We start from the raw sequence: 12,925 nt of genomic DNA, 5'->3' as shown, positions 1-12,925 counted from the left end.
CGCAGGCTCTCTAGTTGAGGCACGCGAGCTCCATAGTTTTGGCGCGTGGGCTTAGTTCTCCGCGGCATGTGGGATCTTAGTCCCCTGACCAGGGATGGAACCAGTGTCCCCTGCATTGTAAGGCAGACTTTTTACCACTGGGCCACCAGGGAAGTCCCTAGGCATAGGTTTTGAGAAACCAGAATCTCTGAAATGTTGAAAGTGGAAGAGGACAATACAATTAAAAGGTATCTTTATTTGCTTCTTATTACCTTTGATTTTGAGAGGTTCTGCAGAATTCAGGAAGTCTATTGACATGTGTGAGGATTACCAAATGAAAACTCATTTGTAGATTAGGAACCACACAATTTGTATAGATTAGATATGATTATATTATATAAAGGACTGTATCAAGTTTCACAGTGTGCCAGGTTCTTTGCCATGTTTGTAGCGGGTATCTGCCATTTTTGCCTGCTTAGCACCTGTGTACTTCAGTATTCCTCTGCAGAATCGTCCTTGCCCCCCACTTTAAATCCATGTGGCGCATGCAAAACTGCCAGTAACTGCACCCTCACCACCCCATTCCAGGGTGGGAAGGTGACCCAGGCCTAGCAAATCAGTGTATTCTGTCCCTGCTTGGCCACTGTGATAGGATTAAACCAATGAGACACCATCCCAAGGCTTTCTGGAACGAGTGAAAGGGAGAGTAACTCTTTGCTGGGATTGTTAGTTATAAGGGTGAGGTAAGCCTGGGGCTGCAGAGAGAGCCTGCAGTCACACAGATCAATACATTTTCTTTTGTGCTTGAACCTGTTTGCAGTTGGATTTCTATCATTTGCAACCAAAGAACCCCAACTAATACATCATGATTAATGTAACATATAATCTCATTTAATTCTGGGTTAGCATCATGGAACCTTCTGTATGTATGTATAAACCCAGAAAAGCATGATAAATACAGAGGCGTCCCTTTGACACCCAGAGCTCAAAGATATTAATAAACTAATTGATCTGAGCCCAGGCCCTGCCAGGCATTGACTTAAAGTTTATCCCCTCTCAGGAAATTCCACAGAAATCTTTTCATTTGTTATCATTTAAAAACATTTTCATTGGGACTTCCCTGGTGGCGCAGTGGTTAAGAATCCGCCTGCCAATGCAGGGGACATGGGTTTGAGCCCTGGCCCGGGAAGATCCCACATGCCCCGGAGCAACTAAGCCAGTGCGCCACAACTACTGAGTCCGTGCTCTAGAGCCCATGTGCCACAACTACTGAAGTCCGTGTGCCACAACTACTGAAGACCGTGCAACTAGGGCCCGTGCTCCACAACAAGAGAAGCCACCGCAATGAGAAGCCCACACACTGCAACGATGAGTAGCCCCCGCTCACCGCAACTAGAGAAAGCCTGCGCGCAGCAGTGAAACCCAATGCAGTCTAAATAAATATATATATTTTTTTTTGCGGTACTCGGGCCTCTCACTGTTGTGGCCTCTCCCGCTGCGGAGCACAGGCTCCGGACGCGCAGGCTCAGCGGCCATGGCTCACGGGCCCAGCCGCTCCGCGGCATGTAGGATCTTCCCGGACCGGAGCACGAACCCATGTCCCCTGCATCGGCAGGTGGACTCTCAACCACTGTGCCACCAGGGAAGCCCTAAAATTTTTTTAAAAAGGGGGGATAAAGGATAAAGGATGATTAGGTGTGAGAGAGCCGTAGCTTGAATGGGGGGAGGGTGGGACTCACAGAAACCGGATATGGATCAAAGGGAGCCAGTTTGCCCGGCAGAACCCTGAAAAGTCTTGGAATTTGGAGATAGCAGGTACTGTGAAAGATGGAAGTGAATAAATATTTTTTTAAAATGCTCATTGTTGGGCTTCCCTGGTGGCGCAGTGGTTGAGAGTCCGCCTGCCAATGCAGGGAATACGGGTTCATGCCCCGGTCGGGGAGGATCCCATATGCCGCGGAGCGGCTGGGCCCGTGAGCCATGGCTGCTGAGCCTGCGCGTCCGGAGCCTGTGCTCCACAACGGGAGAGGCCACAACAGTGAGAGCCCCGCGTACCGCAAAACAAACAAACAAACAAACAAACAAACAAAATCTAATTGTTTATACGCTGTAAGATTCAAGTCATTTTTATAATCTATAAACAAAAACAGTATACTATGAAAAAGGAATAAGAGAGCTCTCAGAGTGGAAAATGACTGGCAAAATTTTGAAAATTCCATAAAAGGGCCAATTTCAGACTACTAACTCGATGTCACTGAGTGCCAAGTTGGGAAGAGAGGTGCAGAGTCGGTTTTCACAGGCTGGTCTGAGCCGGTTCCTGGGCACCAGACGGGTGCAGGGGGTCTGATGCGTTAGCAGCTGTGATGTGCCACTCAGATCCTCCTTCAGGAGGGAAGGATTTATTCTCCCATCTGTTGAAACTGCTGCCAGCTAAATGTCTTCCGCTGTCAGCACCCCGTAGCAATTGCCTCAGCTGAAAAGAGCCACCTAAGCCAAGGTCACGGCCCCTGACAATGGCAACTCCCATCCAATGACTGAACAGCACAGGGTATCAAGATCCAGCTCTCTTGCTCCAAATAGGAACCACTCTGACAAATGATCCCATCTCCAAAACTTACCAGGAGTGTTGGATGAGGCTTCTGTTCAGGATACTTTACCAGTTGACTTCTGCCCAATCCATCTTCCTTCTCTTCCCTACTCTTCCACAGGAGTTAGTCTCAGTAACACATCCTAACGAGCCTCCTGTATCTATTTGCTTTCTGAAGTCATCAGATGACAGTTAAGAGGAGAAGTGGGGGTAGGAATTCCTCCTCCTCCTCACTATTTTTAGAGTGGAAAACTGGGTTTCTAGGAAAGTACAGTGTGGGATTGCCTGGAAGTGTTGAGTGAAAGAAAAGAGACATAGAGAATGAATTCAGGAGGCCCAACATCCCACAGAAGCCCAAGAAAGGAAGAAGAGAGAAAATGCAGAGGGGCTATTTCAAAGAAATCATAAAAGAAATAGAAGAAAAATTTCCTAGAACTGAAAAACACAAGTATTTATATTAAAAGGGCCCATCGAATGCAAACCAAGATGATTTTTTAAAAAAGAAGTACACTGACACACACCCTTATGAATTTTTAAGGACACCAGGGATATGAAAAAGAACCTAAATATTTCCAGAGTGGAAAAACATAAATCCCTTACAAAGGAATAAAAGTCAAAATGGCATAGAACTTCTCAGTAGCAATACTGGACTCTAGAAACTACTGGAAAAATACATTCAAAATTATGAGGGAAGTGACTTCCCTTGTGGTCCAGTGGGTAAGAATCTGTGCTCGCAATGCAGGGGGCCCAGGTTCAATACCTGGTCGGGGAAATAGATCCCGTATGCATGCTGCAACTAAGAATCCGCATGCAGCAACTAAGACCTGGCACAGCCTAAATAAATAAATATTTAAACCAAAAAACTTTTTTAATTATGAGGGAAAATATTTTTCAACTCAGAATTCTTTACTGAGCCAAAATCTCAGACAAATACGAAGATAGACTAAAGATATTTTTCAGACATGCAAAGAATAATATTTTAAAAGCTTGTTACCCATAAACCTTTCTTAGGAAGTTACTAGAGAATGCATTCCCCCCAAATGAAGAAGTAAATCAATAAAGAGGAAGACAAGGAATCTAGGAGATATTGATCCAATCCAGGAGCACAAACAAAAGAAATTCTAGAAAGAGAGATGTGCAGGGAGCCTGGAGAACAACCAGCTCCGGTGGGATAAGAACGGAGGGCTCTGAGAGGGCGCTGCTCCATCTCTTTCTACCTCTGTCTAACTGACTTCAGTAAGCCTTCATCAGGGCCTTTTTGATCCATCCAAAGAGGCTTTAAGAACTCTGTACCTCAAAGAAAGAATTCTCGTCTCCGATGCTTCACTCTTAGAAGGCTCCCAGGCTCCTTACACAAATAGATCCACTCCTTCTCCAGAAACTTCCTCCCTCCACAAATCAACACTATAGAGCAAGAATGAAAAGGTCAAGTTTTGCCTCAATAGATACCACTCCAAAAAAATGTGAGAAAGGTCACCGTATTCTTTTAGAAAATTGTTCTTAAGACCTTCGGTTTTTCTTTACTCCCCAAGTCTGTGCTTGCCAGCCACCTTCTGGGGACCAAAGTGGGTTCCAGGCATTTTGGTCCTGGGAAAACGTTGTGCTTAAAATGAACTAGACACAAATAGTGGAAAGGTCTTTTCCCCACTGAAAATGAATAATTTAGTGTTCAAATTTACAAGCCAATCTTGCATAAGTTCAGGTAGCATGAGGCACTTTCTCATGTCCTAATGACTATAGGGCTCAGAGTCTGAGACCCTTGGATTCCACAGGGATCCCCCCACCAACATACAGCTATCCCGAGAAGGCCAACAGCAAAGAACCAGCGGACAAGATCTGGTGCAGTAGTAATCTCAGCTTTACTACTGGTGAAGTCCCAATCCAGAACTGGGAAATTCTTGCCTGCCTTTCCTTGAGGTCCCAAATTATTTTAGGAGACCCCTGAAGAGTAGACAAAGAACTGGCAGAGAACTCTGAAGCAGGTTATCTCAGTCTGCATGTATGAATACACCTTAACAAGAGCTGCAGTCACTCAACAGCTGTGTCCTGCAATCACTGGCTCTAGAACTGTGGGATTCTGGGGAAAGGAGTGGGAATGACTGGCTACGGTGGATACTCTCTTAATAGGAATATTCCAGGATGGACCCATCATGCCTAAACCCATTTCTTGTATTTGTCTAAGGCAAAGAAATCCTTACCACAAATGTTGGTCCTTAAGACGGTCGCTACTCATTCTCTGCTTCCTCAGCCAAAAGGAACCACAGGACACCACAGCCTGTCTCTCCGCCTGGATCTTAACTTCAGATTAAACATGAATATTTGGAAAAATGTTTCAAAACCAACCTGCTGTCAGCAACTACAAATGTAGAATAGCCTTGACTTGCAGAAAACTATTTTATAAACTATACACTGTATCAGTAAAGGAAGGGGACCTACTTTATTTACAAGGACGATGCTGGGGAAATGGAGCTTCTACTAGAAAGAATTAGCCTGCCAGGTTCAAAGCCAAATATTTGTGTGTGTGTGTGTTGATTAGATTTTTTTCTTTTTCTTTTTTTAAAATTGAAGTATAAGGGCTTCCCTGGTGGCACAGTGGTTGGGAGTCCGCCTGCCGGTGCAGGGGACGTGGGTTCGTGCCCGTGTCGATTAGATTTTTTTCTTTTTCTTTTTTTAAAATTGAAGTATAGTGGATTTACAATGTGTTAGTTTCTGGTGTACAGCAAAGTGATTCAGTTTTATTTATGTATATATATATATATATATATATACACACACATATATATTCTTTTCATATTCTTTTTGCATTATAGTTTATTACAACATATGGAATATAGTTCCCTGTGTTATACAGTAAGTCTTTGCTGCTTATCTATATTATATACAGTAATGTGTATCTGCTAATCCCAAACTCCTAATTTATCCCTCCCTGCCCTTCCCCTTTGTTAACCATAAGTTCGTTTTCTATGTCTGTGGATCTATTTCTGTTTTGTAAATAAGTTCATTTGTACCATTTTTTTAAGATTCCGCATATAAGTGATATCATATTATATCTGTCTTTCTCTGTCTTACTTCACTTAGTGTGATAATCTCTAGGTCCATCCATGTTGCTGCAGATGGCATTATTTCCTTCTTTTCTACGGCTGAGTAATATTCCATTGTGTATATGTACCACATATTCTTTATACATTCATCTGTCGATTGGACATTTAGGTTGTTTCCACGTCTTGGCTATTGTAAAGTGCTGCTGTGAACACTGGGGTGCATGTATCTTTTCGAACTAGAGTTTTCATCTTTTCCAGATATATGCCCAGGAGTGCGATCACTGGATCATATGGCAACTCTATTTTCAGTTTTTGAGGAATATCCATACTGTTCTCCATAGTGGCTGCACCAATTTACATTCCTATCAACAATGCAGGAGGGTTCCCTTTCTCCACACCCTCTCCAGCATTTATGATTTGTGGACTTTTTGATGATGGCCATTCTGACTGGTGTGAGGTGATACCTCATTGTAGTTTTCGTTTGCATTTCTCTAATAATTAGCAATGTCGAGCATCTTTTCATGTGCCTATTGGCCATCTGTATATCTTCTTTGGACAAATGTCTATTTAGGTCTTCCGCCCATTTTTTTTTTTTTTTCTTTTGCGGTACGCGGGCCTCTCACTGCTGCGGCCTCTCCCGCTGCGGAGCACAGGCTCCGAACGCGCAGGCCCAGCAGCCATGGCCCATGGGCCCACCCCAGCTGCTCCGCGGCACATGGGATCCTCCTGGACCGGGGCACGAACCCGTGTCCCCTGCATCAGCAGGCGGACTCTCAACCACTGCGCCACCAGGGAAGCCCTCTGCCCATTTTTTGATTGGGTTGTTTGTTTGTTATTCAGCTGTATGAGTTGTCTGTCTAATTTGGAAATTAAGCTCTTGTCAGTTGCATCATTTGCAAATATTTTCTCCCAGTCCTTAGGTGGTCTTTTCGTTTTGTTTATGGTTTCCTTTGCTGTGCAAAAGCTTGTAAGTTTGATTAGGTCCCATTTGTTTATTTTTGCTTTTATTTCCATTGCCTTGGGAGACTGACCTAAGAAAACATTGGTACAATTTATGTCAGAGAATGTTTTGCCTATGTTCTCTTCTAGGATTTTTATGGTGTCATGTCTTATATTTAAGCCATTTTGAGTTTATTTTTGTGTAGGGTGTGAAGGTGTGTTCTACCTTAATTGATTTACATGCGGCTGTCGAGCGTTCCCAACACCACTTGCTGAAGAGACTGTCTTTTCTCCATTGTATATTCTTGCCTCCTTTGTCGAAGATTAATTGACCATAGGTGTGTGAGTTTATTTCTGGGCCCTCTATTCTGTTCCATTGATCATATGTCTGTTTTTGTGCCAGTAACACACTGTTTTGATTACTGTAGCTTTGTAGTATTGTCTGAAGTCTGGGAGGGTTATGTCTCCAACTTTGTTCTTTTTCTTCAGGATTGCTTTGGCAATTCTAGGTCTTTTGTGATTCCATATAAATTTTAGGATTATTTGTTCTAGTTCTGTGAAAAATGTCATGGGTAATTTGATAGGGATTGCATTAAATCTGTAGATTGCTTTGGGTAGGATGGTCATTTTAACAATTTAATTCTTCCAATCCAGGAGCATGGGATATCTTTCCATTTCTTTAAATCATCTTCAGTTTCCTTTATCAATGTTTTATAGTTCTGTTTAAGTCTTTCACCTCATTGCGTGGGTTTACTCCTAAGTATTTTATTTCTTGATGTGATTTTTTCTTTACTTTCCCTTTCTGATATTTCATTGTTAGTATAAAGAAATCAAAGCAAAATATTTTTGTTCAAAATATACAGGGGGCTGGAGCAGCAGATCTTTAAGGTACTTCCCAATCTTAAGATTATATATATCCCTAAAGGCTTATTAAAATACTACTACCCTTACACTTCGTTCTTTATTCTTTTCTATATTATCTATATATTTGAAGATGGACATATATTTAATTTATAATAAGAAATATAAAAAAATATTTTTAAATAGACAACAAAATTAGACTCAAGGGATCCTTTTAAAACTTAAGTCAGATCATGTCACTCTGGTCATAATGCTCCAAACTTCCATCGCAATTACAATAAAATCCAATGTCCTTACCATGGCTACAAGGTTCTATATCATCTTCTCCCTCCCTACATCTCTAATTTCAACTCTTACCACTCTCCCTCCATTTTGGTCACACCAATCTCCTGGCAGTACCTCCAATATGCCATGTAAGCTGCTGTCTCAGCGTCTGTGCATTTGCTGTTCCCAGTGCCAGAATAACCCTCATAAGTTCATCCACATATCTCTCTCTTGCTTATTTCAATTCTCCGCTCAAATGTCACCATGTCAGAGAGAACCTCTTTCACTACCATATCTAAAGTAGCACGCTGTCATTCTCTGAACACTTGCATTGATTACATGCTCATTAAAACTTCCTTTGTAATGTAAAAAAATGCCTGACGTAATGGTAATTGGACACAGAGAAAAAAATACTCGCAAAATATGTGACAAAATGTACGTTTTCCTAATATACAAAGAGTTCTTACAAGTAAGGAAGAAAAAGATGAGCAACTGAATAGGAAAATGGGCAAAGGAAATGTAATTGCCAAAAGAAGAAATACAAACATCTACGTGTTTAAAATACTTAAACTCACACAAAAGCAAAGCAAATACTACCAAGAATAAAGCACTATTTTTCCTCTAAACCAATGGTCGACAAACTTCTTCTGTAAAGATCTAGACAGTAGAAGTTTCCATGTTGTGGGCCACATACAGCATACAGTTTCTGTCACATAGTCTTCAACGTCTTTTTTTTTTTTGGCCGTGCCATGGGGCATGCAGGATCTTAGTTCCCAGACCAGGGATCAAACCTGTGCCCCCTGAAGTGGGAGCAAGGAGTCCTAAGCACTGAACCACCAGGGAATTCCCCACATCAGGATTTTAAATATGCACATCCTTTGCCCCAGGAATTCCTCATCTTTGATTTTATACCAGAAGTTAATGCGGTAAGTGTGCAAATATTTTGGTTGAGGGTGCATTGACACGTCATTCACAGTAGCAGGCAGGAGGAGGAAAAGGAGAAAGCTAAATAGCCATTAAGCAGGCAATGGTAAAATAATGCATGTACATGAAATCAATAAAATAATGTGAAAAGGTCTTCATGGCTTTTTTTGGTTAAAAAAATATATATATACATACACACACACATAAAACAGTGTGTATATCATGGTTCAATTTATACAAAATTATACATACATATATGTGTGTGTGTGTGTATATATCCATGTTATGTGTGTATGTTTGCATAGAGAGAGTCTGAAGAACATGGTTAAAAGGAGTGTGGTGGGATATTACATGACATCCTATTAGGTATTGCTTAATTTTGACAATGCATCATCATATATAATCAGAAAAAATAATACTCTTATTAAATTAGGAAAACATCAGGTCAACCCAAATGGATTTTTGCCTGAAATGCGATAATCTTCTAAAATTATCTTTCCAAAATTATTCTTACAATACAATCATGGTAGATATTTTTCTCCATTTGAACAAATAGTTTTATGGGTTTTATTGGCTTCTTGGTTTGTTTCTTGTGCTGAAAGTACAAAGTTACTCATTAATTTGTCATCTTATATTCTTTTAGGATATCTAGGATCATGCATTTAACTTTTTGTCACCTCTTTTTCTCAAACTCACAGTGAACATTCACTGGCATTGTAGTATCATCGTATTCTCAAACCAGGGCACAGAGAATGGAACCAGAACAGCATCACACTGCCTGCTGACGTATGGAAGCTGGAGAAGGGTAGAGAGAAGATGGACGGTGAGAGACACTCAAAGTGCATCACTCACATCACTGTAATTCGCAGGCAAGCTGTCCTCAGTTACTGTATCATGTAAGCTTGCTGTGTTTGAAAATAAACGTGCAAATGAACAGAAATATCACAGCCCTGGTGTTCTGCATAGCACTTCAGTTGCACCATGTTTTGCACAAATGAGCAGCTTTTATGGATCCACAATGTGTATTTCAGTATTCAAACAGAAAGGCTTCACTGACAGAGTTAAAATAGGACTTCAGATTAAAGCTCTTACCTCAGAAATGGGGCACTTTTATTCTTGGAGAATAACTGTTTGATTTATTTGTTATTTTTTGTGTTTGCTTTTTTTTTTATTATGAGAGTATACATGCTCATTGTGGAAGATTTGCAAACTATGGAAAAGCATAAAAAAACAGAAAAGCAAAACCCAGCATTAATGACATCATCCGGTGGCCACCATGGTTAATTTTATGACATTCCCCCAGTCATTTTGAGATCATACTGTTCTTATTTATTTATTAAATTCTTTACTGGAGTATAATTGCTTTACATTGTTGTGTTAGTTTCTGCTGTATAACAAAGTGAATCAGTTACACATATACATATGTTCCCATACCTCTTCCCTCTTGTGTCTCCCTCCCACCCTCCCTATCCCACCCTTCTAGGTGGTCACAAAGCACCGAGCTGATCTCCCTGTGCTATGTGGCTGCTTCCCACTAACTATCTCTTTTACGTTTGGTAGTGTATATATGTCCATGCCACTCTCTCGCTTTGTCACAGCTTACCCTTCCCCCTCCCCACGTCCTCAAGTCCATTCTCTAGTAGGTCTGCGTCTTTATTCCTGTCTTGCCCCTAGGTTCTTCAGAACCATGATCATACTGTTTATAATTTTGAATATTTTTTTTACTAAGCCTTAAAGTATACTCGTTTCCCACTGGCAACAGTTTTTTAATAAGTGTGAAAAAATATGTCTTGGCTTTCAATATCAAACTACTCATGAAATAAGGTTAACAGGTTACATTTGCACGATGTGTTCTTTCATACCTCTATCGTGAAAAATTCCAAATAGACAAAATTGCACTTTAAATACCACAAGGATAATCAAAGTGAAAAAAAAAAACCCACTGAAATCTAAACATTGGATTAGACACTGTTTTCAATCAAATGGTCAGAAGATTTCTTAAAACCAAAAGGAGGGTCATTGTTACTCACAGCCCTTGATGACACTTCAGTGATTGACAAAAAAGTTAAAATTGCTATTTAAATTTTATATACAGGCCAACTTTAAGGCATGAAAAGAAAACAAGATAAAAATCTGTCATCCCTTTCTGGTTCCAAAATTATTCAATAGAACAGATAATTTAAATGTCAGAAAAAGGCTTTTCAAAGGCTTCCAGGAATATTGACAAATTACATAAAGAATTTTTGCCTAATATTTTTGTCATTTAAGAGGTATTCTTACTTTATTAAAAAACACTTTCTGCGGCTTCCCTGGTGGCGTAGTGGTTGAGAATCTGCCTGCCAATGTAGGGGACACGGGTTCGAGCCCTGGTCTGGGAAGATCCCACATGCCGCAGAGCAACTAGACCCGTGAGCCCCAACTACTGAGCCTGCGTGTCTGGAGCCTGTGCTCCGCAACGAGAGGCCACAACAGTGAGAGGCCTGCGCACCGCGATGAAGAGTGGCCCCCGCTCACCGCAACTAGAGAAAGCCCTCGCACAGAAATGAAGACCCAACACAGCCAAAAATAATAAATAAATAAATAGAAATTAAAAAAAAACACTTTCTGAAGTCTTCACATCAATTTTACCTGTTAAACAATAGTACTACTCAATTAAAATTCAAAGCAAATTTATATTTAGATTTCAATAGTACATGTTCATCCTTAAAGGTAATAATTTGTTTTAAATAGCACAACCATTTGTCCTGTGATGGCTCACATGAGTTTAATTATTGGAGAAGTCTGAGTGGAAGTTCTCCCACGAATACACATCCTGCTGAACTGTACTAAAAACATGAGATCTGACTCTGACATTTTTTTAAAAAATAAATTTATTTATTTTACTTATTTTTTATTTTTGGTTGCATTGGGTCTTCGTTGCTGCACGTGGACATTCTCTAGTTGCGGTGAGCAGGGGCTACTCTTCGTTGCGGTGCACGGGCTTCTCATTGCGGTGCCTTCTCTTGTTGTGGAGCACGGGCTCTAGGCACGTGGGCTTCAGTAGTTGTGGAACGTGGGATCCATAGTTGTGGCTCGCGGGCTCTAGAGAGCAGGCTCAGTAGTTGTGGTGCACTGCCTTAGTTGCTCCGCGGCATGTGGGACCTTCCAGGACCAGGGCTCGAACCCGTGTTCCCTGCATTGGCAGGCGGATTCTTAACCACTGCACCACCAGGGAAGCCCTCTAGTCGGTTACATGTTATAATTTAAAAAGAAACCGGTGGGGGAAGTTAAGAGGTAGAGAGTAGATGTGGACCTATACACATAGCAAAACTAATAGCTGGGCTTCCCTGGTGGCGCAGTGGTTGAGAGTCCGCCTGCCAATGCAGGGGACATGGGTTCGTGCCCCGGTCCGGGAAGATCCCACATGCCGCGGAGCGGCTGGGCCCGTGAGCCGTGGCCACTGAGGCTGCATGTCCGGAGCCTGTGCTCCGCAATGGGAGAGGCCACAGCAGTGAGAGGCCCACGTACCGCAAAAACAAAACAAAACAAAACATAAAAAACTAATAGCTGATGGTGAGAGCTTCAAGGGAGGTGCCAGGACTATAGAAAGAAATCCGGTATCCTCTTAAAGCCATGCAATGCGGAGGCGCACAAACGTGGGAACCACGGCACTTCTTGCCCAGCACTGTGCTGGAACTCCAGAAATGACCCAGTGTCATCAGGAGAAGGTGACGTGGTATCCGGTGCCTCTGCATATGGAAGAGAAGAGTGCAGCACATTGTAAAAAGATTTCCACTAAGGAAGAAGTTTTGATGCTTAAATGAGTGACTTGGTGTTATCTGGAAAATCTAATTATGTAGAAACTGACAGTGCAGGATGAAAGAGATAATGCTTAAAAACAATGTGAAAGGCAGCTGTTAAGGAAATGTAGCAAAGGCAGGGGGAGGCGTTCAACAAATATATTTGAAAAGTAAATTCAATTTCTAACCCTGTCTAGTCCCCCTCCTGCCAGGATGCCTTAATAAATGAATGAGTGAGCAAATGAATGAATGAATGCAAATTGTCCTTCCATGGGTCTCCCTCCTCAGGGCTGTTCTACGGTTGTTGGAGCTAATGCTGTGCCAAGGTGTTGGAGATGGACAAGGGCACCTGTCTGGTCCTCAGTCATCATCCACACTTATACCCGAGAGGTCCATCATCCCAATCTACATAGTGTCTCCCACAGCCAGAAGCTCTCCTGGCTCTTGCCATGTGGAGGCTTGGAAGTCTCTGCCAAGGCTGGCTGGCTAGGATCCTGTCTCCCTAGAGGCACCCGGCTGTTGTCCTCTCTGTTCCTGCTGTTACCCTGTAG

At 41.9% G+C, this 12,925-nt stretch overlaps 1 protein-coding gene across 3 annotated transcripts in view; it reads right to left on the bottom strand.

The window, feature by feature from the left end:
• Positions 1-3,266: 3,266 nt before the first annotated feature.
• Positions 3,267-12,925, bottom strand: part of ATP11C (ATPase phospholipid transporting 11C (ATP11C blood group)) — a 180,541-nt gene continuing 170,882 nt past the window's right edge. For 2 of the 3 annotated variants that reach the window (XR_002642113.2, XR_002642115.2), the window contains one exon: positions 3,267-12,323. The gene's annotated coding sequence lies outside the window, so the exon portion shown is untranslated. The remainder of the gene's footprint in view (positions 12,324-12,925) is intronic. The other variant, XR_002642117.2, reaches the window with a different exon arrangement.

Source organism: Delphinapterus leucas, chromosome X (assembly GCF_059928025.1).
Source record: "Delphinapterus leucas isolate spDelLeu-1000000601 "Yukka" chromosome X, BTC_Dleu_Yukka2, whole genome shotgun sequence".
Classification (NCBI taxonomy): Eukaryota; Metazoa; Chordata; class Mammalia; order Artiodactyla; family Monodontidae; genus Delphinapterus; species Delphinapterus leucas.
This window is presented reverse-complemented; position numbering and strand designations above follow the sequence as displayed.